Source organism: Cryptomeria japonica, chromosome 3, assembly GCF_030272615.1.
Source record: "Cryptomeria japonica chromosome 3, Sugi_1.0, whole genome shotgun sequence".
Lineage (NCBI taxonomy): Eukaryota > Viridiplantae > Streptophyta > Pinopsida > Cupressales > Cupressaceae > Cryptomeria > Cryptomeria japonica.
Window position 1 is genome coordinate 231,195,023 of NC_081407.1, and position 11,718 is coordinate 231,206,740.

Genomic DNA, 11,718 nt, shown 5'->3' on the forward strand with positions numbered 1-11,718 from the left:
AACCAGTTTGGTTCAAATTTCCTTTTCTTTTCTCGATCTACCTGATTGCATGTATTTTCCTTTAGTACTCGTTCTCCAACTTGAAAGGCTCTTTGTTTAACTTTGTGATTATAATTTCAGCACATTCTTTGTTGATACACTTTCAAATGATCAAAGACATTTTGTCTTTGTTCATGGATTAATGTTAACTCTTGCAGTCTATATACTTGTTGTTCCTCATCTGGGATAAGGCCTTTTAATGATACTCGTAGAGAAGGTATCTCTACTTCTATTGGCAGTATTGCTTCTGATCCATAAACAAGAGAGAAAGGTGTGGCGCCTGTTGGTGTGCATATATTGATACAGTAGGCCCATAGAGCAGGGTTCAATTGAATATGCCAATCTCTGCTAGCATCATTCACTGTCTTTTTGAGGATTTTCATAATAGTTTTGTTTGATGCTTCTGCTTGTCCATTCCCTTGTGGATAGTAGGGTGTGGAGAATCTATGTTGGATCTTGAATTTTTCACATAGCTCTTATACATCCTGGTTCTTGAATAGTTTCCCATTATCAGTGATAATGGTCATGGGTATGCCATAGCGACTTATGGTGTAGTTCAAGATAAATGCAACAATTTGTTTTCCCGTGATATTGATGAGAGGTACTGCCTCAATCCATTTTGTGAAATATTTTGTAGTTATAAGGATGAATTTATGACCATTAGATGAAGGAGGATGTATCTTTCCTACTATATCAAGACCCCATTGGTAGAATAGCCAAGATGTTGCCAAAGCATGAAGTTCTTGTGCCGGGCATGAATCAAATTTCCATGGATTTGACATTGTCGCATGTTTTAGCTATTTGAAAGGAATCTTGTTCCATAGTTGGCCAATAATAGCCCAAGCGTATGAGTTTCTTCGAAAGGGTAAGACCACTTGAATGAGTGCCACAATGTCGTTATGGACTTCATTTAAGCCCTTATCAGATTCTTCTTGCTTGAGATATTTTAAGAGAGTACCGTCCAAACCTAGTTTAAAAAGGCTATCTACAACAAGAGTATAATGGGAAGATTGGCGAATAAAGTTTCTCTTTTGGTTCTTTGACAATTCAGGAGGGAGGATATCATCTTTCAGTTATGTATAAGTTTGGAAATAGCGGGAGGAATCATGCCCAACAAGGTGATAGATAGTTTGGGAATCAAGACAATTATGTGTAGGGTAAAACAATTCTTCCACTAGGAATTCGTAATGTTCTTGATTTTCCCGAGTCTGCAATAGAGAAGCAAGTGTTGCCATGGCATCTGCTGCTTTGTTGTCATTCCTCGGAATCTACTCAAAATTTATTTCAACAAAGTATTTCTTGACATCATCAACCATCTTCATATAAGGCATTAGTTTTTCATCCTTTGTTTGATAATCGTCATTGATTTGATTGATGATGAGTTGAGAGTCTCCAAAGAGTTGAAGTTGTATAATGTGTCATTCTATGGTCATTTTGATTCCTGTGACCAAAGCTTCATATTCTGCTATATTGTTGGTGCATGGAAAGCTTAATTTGTACACTTTTGAAATTGTATGACCTTGTGGTGTGATGAATAGAATGTTTGCTCTTGATTCACGCTGTGTATATGAGCCATCAAAATATAATTGCAATGTCTTTGTGGTGACCATTAGGATATTAACATCAAAAAATTCAATGTGTAAAGGACGATCATCTTGAAGCGGTGCCTCTGCTACTTGGTCGACAATGACTTGCCCCTTGATAGCTTTTCTGTCCACATACTTAATATCAAACTCGCTTAGGATCATGATCCATTTTGCTAATCATCCTGTTAATGTTGCCTTGCTCAGTAAATACTTCAATGGATCGATTTTAGCAATCAACTTGATGGAGTGAGATAGTAGACAATGTCTTAATTTTTGAGAAGCAAACACTACCGCCAAGTATTCTTTTTCTATTGGTGAATAGTTGAGCGCGTATCCCACTAATGTTTTGCTTATGTAGTAGATGGCTAGTTCTTTTCCTTCATTATCCTGTTGTGCAAGCATAACTCCTAATGATACTTCGATGGTTGATACATATAGTAACAATGACTTTCTTGTAATTGGTGACATTAGGATGGGTGGTTGCATGAGATATTGTTTGATTTTGTTGAATGCATCCTCACATTGATGGTTCCAATTGAAATTAACATTTTTGTGCAATAAATGAGTAAATGGTTGGCATTTATCTACTAGATGAGCAACAAATCTTCTAATTGGCTGTAGTCTTCCTTGGAGTGATCTGAGTTGACTGATATTCTGGGGAGATGCCATTTCCATGATTGCTTTGACCTTAGCTAGATCTACTTCGATACCCCTAGCTAAAACAATGTATCCCAATAGCTTGCCTAAAGTGACACCAAAGGCACATTTTTGGGGATTGAGTCGTAGCTTGTACTGTTCTAACCTATCAAAGATCTTTTCAAGTATTCCTATATGTTCTTCTTTGTTATATGATTTAGCCAATATGTCATCCACATAGTCTTCCATGAATGTATGCATCATGTTGTTAGTCCTCACAACTAGAATGACAACTAGGTAATAAAACACAATTTAGATATTGGATATCCTTGAATAGCTATCTTTCTTGTAGAAAAGGCTCATTTACTTATCAACCAGGGACATAGACTTGAAATAGGCCAGCACTTTATGTGCACCAAGTTCATATTGCAACCATTCAATGCTACGACAGAAAAGGAAATTCTTGAAGAGAACATACAAAATCTTAATGAACTAACAACTAATCCAAATTCATAATTGGAAATTACTCAAACAAATCTTGCTAAATGACAATGCTCTGGCAAGTGAAAAGCAACTACTCTGCCACTGTGGCTGCACGAACAAACATAGGAACTGTTTCCAATGGCTGCAGGAACAGACACAGGGACTGTTTCCAGTGGTTGTAGGAACATATAATTGTCGAAACAGCTACTACTGCAAATGGAAACTAACTAGAAAACATGAAGGATTACTCACCAAGTGGGCCCCCTTGAGTGAGCATACCCAGAACTTTCAGATTACAATTGTTGAGCTTTCAAAATCACATTGATCTCTTTATTCCATTTTGACTATGAAAATACATAAAATATTAAAAGACTGAGTATTAAAATATTATGGTCATTCTTCTCTATCTCGAGAGGAGAGAGAGACCTCTTTACTTAAATGGAAACTTATAATAGATTCCTAACTAATCAACCACATTCCTACGTAATAGGTGAACATGATTTATTTAAACAGAAGAAGAAGAAGTTAGCGCAGGAAAACAAAAAAACACATGTCCTACAACTGAGAGAATATAGCATAACTAGCTTCCTAGATCTAAGCTCCACTAAGAACGGTTATCAGTGTTTCATAAATCATTCTACTGAAGAACCGGTCAAGTGGCTTTGATCTCACTTATTACTTCTTTCCTTTGACTGGGTCTGTATTGTGGCTATATACTTGGTACTTCTTTAAACCGCCAATTAGTCTTTCCTTTTCCTTCGCTGACTCTGCATCATGATGTTTAACAAGAACAACAAACATGTGTATATACTAATGCTAACATGATATAATTTAAACCATACTTAAGATTGATTTTAGATATTTGCAAAGATAGATCATTTAAAAACCATTATATGACAACCTTAAATATAAGTCAAATCAATTCAGAAACACTTAAAAGGTATCAACTAATAGGGTATCTTGATCCAAATATCATCTAACCACAAGACCTAGGTAGGAGTATTATACCAAAAATCTATCAAAATAGAGCCATTATTTAGGCTCATCATCTCCCCCAACCTAACTTCTTGCTGATCCTCCAGCAATAGGAAAATTTTGAATTCTGGCATTAATTCTGAAATTGCCAGGAGTAACCTGCCTAGAACCACCTGTAGACAAACTCCAGTAGAACCCTTTCATTTTCTCCAATCTTTTCCACCTGGTACATTCTATTGCTTCACTGTATGGTGGATCATTATCCCTGAATCCCATCAATGGCTATAGGAGGATTGGAGGCTAAAAAATGAGAGGCAACCAATATCTTCCCTTTGTTCTTCCCAAATGCATATATTTGGGTGCTCTTTGCAGTGCGACATGGTAATTTTGAATGGAGTGTGGCTCAGATTGCCTTAAGTCATCTGGCAAACTATTCTATCATTGGATCAAATGTCCTATTGCTACTTGTCTTTCCCTTCGAGCCATTTGTTCATATTCTTTGTACACCTCCTCTCTTAAGGGTAAAATATCTTTTGCAAAATCTAGTTCATATACTATCTTTTGCCAATCAAAATAGAGTCTTTTAGGCTCTCTTGATTCAGCCCTTAATGGCAGTGAAAGGTCAAGATCTTCCTTTCTATGAACTTGAGATTGTTCTCCTCTTTCTATTTCGTTCAGCAATCATGACATGAGAGTTGTCAATTGGATATCCCCAATGTAGAGGAGAGGGTTCCAATCGACATCATTTGGTACAACATGGTTATGTAAATAAAATTTGCAGAGTAAGTTCTTAATGGTTGTAGGAGATGTTTGATAAATATTGTAGAATTCCTCAAGTGTCTATAATTAGGGACTTAGATCCCTGACAATTCTCATCATCTAGAAACTGATAAGCTGCTTCTTTAAATATAGAGAGTAAACACGAGGAGGCGCTTGACATTGCATTAGTTGTGGTATGATAGTGGCTACTGTTTCCACCCTAGTCTTAAGCTGAGCAATTTTCTCATCCTTTTGTTCAATAGTTTTCTTCTGTCGGTCGATTATCATCTGCATTTTTACCTTTTCCAATTCCTACTCCTAATAAAGGTCAAGCACCACTGCATGACTGGTAAGGGAAGTAGGTGGTTTATGAACAAGTACCCTAGGTTTCATCTTTTCAACTTTGCTCCCTGCTTCAATATCCTGTTCTGCAGCGGATGCTAAGCTATCCAGCCTTTCAAAACCTACTTCTACCTCCAACTGCTCAATGTTCTATAGTTATTCTTCTTCATGTAGTTGCGGTTCTTGTTCCCTTTTAGGAGAAATAAGAGCATTATTGTGAGGCAAACCGTGTGGCTCTTGTTCTGGAGAATCAACCAAAATGGTAACATTTGGCTCTGTTGATTGATCTTGATTTTTAAAAAAATTTCGGAGCTACCACTGCTTCTCTGAGATTTCCCTTTATTGGCTGCAGGAATACTTCCTGTAGCTAACTCCTCAACCACCTCAGTGGTTATAGGAGAAGTTGTTTTTATAACTTTCCTTTTCTTGACCATAAGAGAGGGTATATTCTCACTTTCATTTTTCCCTTCCTTCTTTCCTATGTCAACTTGTTTTTCTTTTCCTTTCCTTCCGAACAACAACCCTAGTTTTTATTGGGCTTTGAGAAGGAACCCCTGTTGTAGCTTTTTCTTGTAAGGGTTCCTCTGCTACAGGAACATTTTGTTCTAACGACATTCTGGAGGATGAGGGTTCAACAAAGGAACCAGGTTTTTCCAGATTTTTTAAATTTTTCAGTTCTTGAGATGGAAGTGGTTCCTCTAAACCCACATTTTCTACCCTAAACCTTCTAACTTCAACAAATTCATACCAAGATATTGGAGAGACATCTCTTAAACACCTTTCAATCAATATCTTAATTAGGCAATGATGAGAAATAGAGTGAGGCCTACCTTCTAGGTTTCAGCTGCTCTTATAGAAAGAAGGTTGTACAATATGTTTGGAACATTCATCCTTCTCCCATGGCGTAGATGACTCAAAAGCTTGAAATGATGGGAATACATACATGAGAACCTTCCTTCATAGGTTAAATACTTCAAAACATATAATGTTGCAGATCTCCATTCAGGCAGAAGAGATTCTTGCCTAGTTCCCTGTCTATTTGTTACTCAAGGTGGGTCTCCTTTATGTGCAAACTCTGCTCTTGCACTACATGCATCCTTAGATTCTGGGTACTTTTCTCCATCTACTAGAAATCCAGTTACTTCTACAATCCATTCCTCTGTCACCACCACCCTCAAACCTTTTACATGGGCTTCTCCATCAGAAAGAGTGCAGGTAAATTCCCTTGCAATCTCTTCATTAAACTCAGTCAGCTTCAGAAAATAATCCAGCCACCCACTGTTGTGGAATATTGGCTCACAATATTTGTCTTGCAGAAGGACTTCATGAACTGTCGGCTCATGACAAACAGGCGGACCACCCATTGCAGCTATGACACTTTCTAAACTCTAATGGCATAGTTTTGTCCAATTACCACAACTAAAATATGCTCTTACTTGGCCGAAACCCAACTGCAATACTAAAATAACTCTGGATAGACAGAAGAATAGAGTATAAAATATCATCCCAAACTAAAACAAATTTGAAAAATTAAAACGCAATTCGGGATGACATACAAATTTCCTGCTAGAGCAATTATTAACGTACTTTCCCCCCAACCAAAGGTTTAACAAGTGTCCACACATGTGGAGGAGGAGTGAAAATGACACTATGCAAAATATCATAATGATAGTTGATATGGTTAAAATTATATATATGTAACAAAAATAAATACACACGAGCGTACCTGACATCACGCGATAATATTTACAGTCGAGGATAGTGAGCTGCCATGCATGGGAAATGAGGTGGAAATGGGTGAAGAGAGTGGAAAGATATGAGTGAATACAGAATGGATATTTATTGCGGAGAAATGTACTTCCTTGGGAAATGGAAGTATTTATTATGAGCATGCAACAAAGATCTAGGATGGAGAGGTAATGACAAATCTGTTGCCAGTTGTTGCAGGAATCTTGGCATCATCAGTCGTGGAAAATTGGTGCAAAAATTCTTCCTTGCTGAGAGGCTTATGATATAGTCACAGACAATGACCATTGACTAATAGTTTAAATTTGACAAGATCAATGGTGTATAATTGGATGACACCATTCGAGAATGTTTCAACTATCTCATACAGTCCTAACCATCGTGTCTGCAATTTGACCAAGTTATTTTCATATCTTGAATCATAGAGAAGGGCCCAATCACTTGGCTTGAATTATTTGTCTTTGATATAGCGATCGTGCCACTTCATATGCTGATTTTGAATAGATTTGGTGTGCTATAGGGCTGATTTTCTTATCTCATCTAAGGCATTATGCTGCAAGAGGCTTTCATCTTGTGCTCCAAAAAGAGTCATATCCAAGGCAATGGTCATTCTCAAGGTCTTATGGTCAAATTCCACAGGCATTATTGCTTTCTTTCCATATACCATCTCAAAAGGTGTAAACCTCATTGTGGTTTTCCAAGTGGTTCTATAAGCCCATATGGCTTCAAAAAACCTGCTAGACCAATCTTCGCAATTAAGAGCTATTGTTTTGGTCAAGATTGATTCAAGGTCCCTGTTAGTGATTTCTGCTTGTCCATTAGCCTGAGGATGATAGGGAGTGGATTTCCTATGCCTAACATTGTATTCATTAACCAGGGTGGTGATTAAAGTGGAAGTGAATTGTGCCCCTTGATCTATTACAATTTCTCTAGGAACCCCATACCTAGTGAAGATCTCTTGATACAAAAATTATGCTACCTTATTATCCCTAGCATGGTTGAATGCTTTGACCTCTTCCCATTTTATGACATAGTTGGTACAAACGAGAATGTATGACTGACTATTTGATGGAGGATCAATTGGCCCAACAAAGTCCAAGCCCCATTTATCAAATGGTGTAACAACCACTTGTGGGTGCAAAGGTATTTCATCTAACCGAGTTGGTCTTCCCATTCTCTGACATCTGTCACATTTCTTGGTATATTTGACTGCATCTTTGTGCAATGTTGGCCAATAATACCTTGTAGTCAATATCTTGAGAGTTGTTCTTTTGGTAGCAAAGTGACCTCCACAAGGCTCATCATGATAGGCGTGTAGTATATCATATGTCTCATCTTCTTTAAACAACGCCTCATGACTTGATCTGGTCCTGTATAAAATAAGCAATCTGCTATCCATGAGAAGCTGAAACTCTTTTCTATGAGCAATGTTTTTTCCTTTCGTGAGAAATGAGGAGGTATCTTGGTAGCTGCTAAGTAGTTAGCTATGTCAGCATACCATGGAATGCTTAAATTAATTGAAAACAAATGCTCATCTGGAAAAGAGTCATCAATGGCTTCAGTATTGTCTAGTGCTTGAATTATAGATAGGAAATCTACCACCACATTTGCTTTACCTAGTTTATCTATGATTGTAATGTCAAATTCCTGCATTAACAATGACCATCTTGCCAACGTACCTGTAATGTTGCTTTTGTTCATGAGGTACCGTATGGCTGCATGATCAGTATGGACAAAGATTTGATAACCAGTTATATAGTGCCTGAACTTATTGAGGGTATAAATGATAGCTAAAATTTCCTTTTTAGTGACAATATAGTTCAGCTCTGGTCCTTGCAAATTTTTGTTGATATAATAAATTGCATTTTCCAAAACTCCTTGCTTCTTCCCCAAAAATGCTCCTATTGAAAAATCGGATGCATCTGTGTGAATGTGAAAACGAAGAGACCAATTCGGTCCTTTAAGAATAGGGGCCTGAGTTAAGGCTCTCTTTAGTTTAGAAAATGCCTCCTCACATGTGGCTATCCATTCAAACTCAACATCTTTTGTTAATAGAGAATACAAAGGTCTTGCTATTTTACTGAAGTCCTTGATAAATCTTCTATAGTACCCTGCATGGCCTAAAAAGCTTCTTACATGATTTTGTTTTGCAGGGGTAGGAAGAGAAAGTATTACCTCAATTTTGGTTGGATCTACTTGAATGCATGATTGAGAAATATGATGTCCCAACACTATTCCTTCTTGCATCATCATAAAGCATTTTCACTATTCAGGGATAAATTGTGATCCTTACACCGCTACAACACTTTGGCCAAATTTTCTAATGCCTCCTTAAAGGTGGCCCCATAAACAGTAAAATCATCCATGTAAATTTCCATACAATCATGGGAGATATCTGAGAATATGTCGAGGACAACCCTTTGAAAGGTTGCAAGAGCATTACATAAACCAAAAGGAAGAACTGAATAGGCATAATTACCCCAGGGGCATGTAAAGGTAGTCTTATCCTGATCTTCCAGAGCTATTCTGATTTGATTATAACCACTGAACCCATCTAAAAATGAAAAATATTGCTTTCTTGCTAAAGAATCGAACACTTGATCTATGAATGGAAGTGGAAAGTGATCCTTCTTGGTAGAAGTGTTGAATTCCCTATAGTCGACACAAACTCTCCATTTCCCTCCTTTCTTTGGAACTATAACCAGGGGAGACACCCATTGACTGTCTGAAATTAGGTAAATGAATCCTATATTAAGCAACTTTTGTAGTTCTTCTTTAGATATTTCTCTTAGGGCAAGATTTATCCTTCTCTGGGGTTGTCTTACTGGTTTACAATCTTGTCTGATATAAATCCTATGGGTACACAATGTAGGGTTTAATCCCTTCATGTCATGACAGTCCCATGCAAAAGCTTATTGTTGGGCTTTGAGTAGTTCTATTAATGTCAATTTCTGATCTATTGCTAATTGACTATTGACATTCAGATTTCTTCTTGAGGCAGCCTCTACTTGAGTGATCAACTCAACATTTGATATTTCAGATAGACAAGAGGTTTGAACCTCTTGTGGTAATAATTTATGAAATATATCTGTGACTGCAGGAGAAACTAAAGAAATTTTAGACGGAAGAAGAAAATGCAAAGGACTTGCTGGCATACCTGATGACTATTGGGCTACTCCATAATGATTTCTTATGATTTTGGAGAGAATTGTATCATCCTCTTGAAGTGCTATGAATGGTTCCTTGGTTAACATCATTAGTTGCTGAATAAAAATCAACTTCCTCCGCCTCTTCTCCTATATCTGGCCATATTACTTGCTCTTGATTGAGTTGTGGTTGTGTTGGAGAATAAAGTGCAAGAGTTTTAGTAGTAATACCATCTAAAATGGTCATGTCTCCTAACCTACAACCTATGTATGCATCAGCTGTAGCAAGCCAAGGTCTTCTCAAAATGATTGGATATCCTCCCAATGTTTCCTTAGGAGAGAGTATTATTAAATCAACTAGGTACTCCCAAGAATCTAATGTGACAACAATATCTTCAACCATTCCATCAGGCCGAACAATAGAGCTATCAGCAAGCTGTAGGACCGTTGGAGTTGATCTAAGACTAGTAAAGTTGATCTGCTGCATGACATCCTTAGTCATCACATTTATGGCCGCTCCTAAGTCTATCAAGGCATTTTTAATTTGAGTTATATAAACAACTATCTTCACAATAGGGCTACTTGGGTCAGAATATTTAGGGACAACAATTTTTCCTAACATTATATCAACCAATTGTCCCACTACATGCATTTTTGGGGGGTCCTTTTTCTTTCTCCTAGGATTCTTCAAACATGATTCCTTAATAGATTTTCCATATATGGGAATATCTTTAATAACTTGTAATAGTGGAATATTTACACATATATGTTTTAACTGATCAATAAGATCAAAAGCTATATCATCCTGTTACCTAGACACTTCTACTTGCAATCTTTGAGGAAACGGGGGAGTTATTATAGGTGTGTCTTGAGCAATCTCCTCAGATGTTAATTCCATTATGAGTGGAGGAGATGGAGTAGGTAGAGTTGTTCCTGACTGTAAGTGAATATCATTTATATTGAGAGTGTATGCAGGATAGTTATTAGGATCAGTTGAAAAAACTTGTTGTTGCTGTTGTGGTTTGTTATTTGGATTTGGCACAGGCTATGTTGGTAGTTGGGTTGGCTTGGTTGAAGTAGCATTAGGAGATGGAGGCATTAAAGCTGGCTGTTGGGACTATTGTTGTGGCTGCAGGAAACCTGATGACTGGTTAGACCATTGTTGTCCTCCCCTCCATTGTGGTGACTGTTGCCAGTTACCTGGAGGAGGTGGCCAATTCCCTTGTGGCTGCTGCCATTGAGAGAAAGGGCTCTGATAATTAGGCCAAGGATTTTTAAGGTTATTCCAAGACTGAGGAGCACAATTTCCAGAATTTTGGGGGTATGGTGGTTTCCACTGATTGTTTTGTGCATTGAAATTCATATAAGGATTAGAAAATGATAATGGATCTTGTGGCATACCTTGTCTTGGAGGCCAAGGCCTGCATTGTGCAACATAGAAGAGTTGTTCATCATCTCCATAGACAGGCTTGAATTCTGGGGAAATCTGCTGACTATCAATTTTAGCTAGCAGTTTGTATTTACAGTCCTTCTTTTGTCGATAGTGAGGACAAAATTATGTGAGCATAGCCTTTGCCTCCTCAGGCTTCTTTCTTGCTTGGAGTGTATCCAACTGAGTAGCCATGTTATTAATAATTTCCTCCTTAAAATCCTTTAACAAATGATTTATTACCATTCTTGGAACTATTGAAGATGCTTTCGCAATTGAAGAACTAGGCCTATAGTGTCTTCCCCTCTTGGCTGCAACTCTAGAGTACTTCTGACAAATCTGTCTAATCTCATCCCATTGAACTTGAGTAATATCTCCTCCTCCCATGAGATCTGATTAATCAACACAATCTTCATTGATTCCCTTTAGAAAGATCAACTTCATGGATTCTTCACTCAAAGTGTTATGCTTAGATTTCCTGACACTGAACATAAACCTTTCTAAATAATCCCCCAGGCTTTCATCTTATTTTTGCCTCATCCTGAAGATATCATCACCATTTCGGCCAATTCCTCTG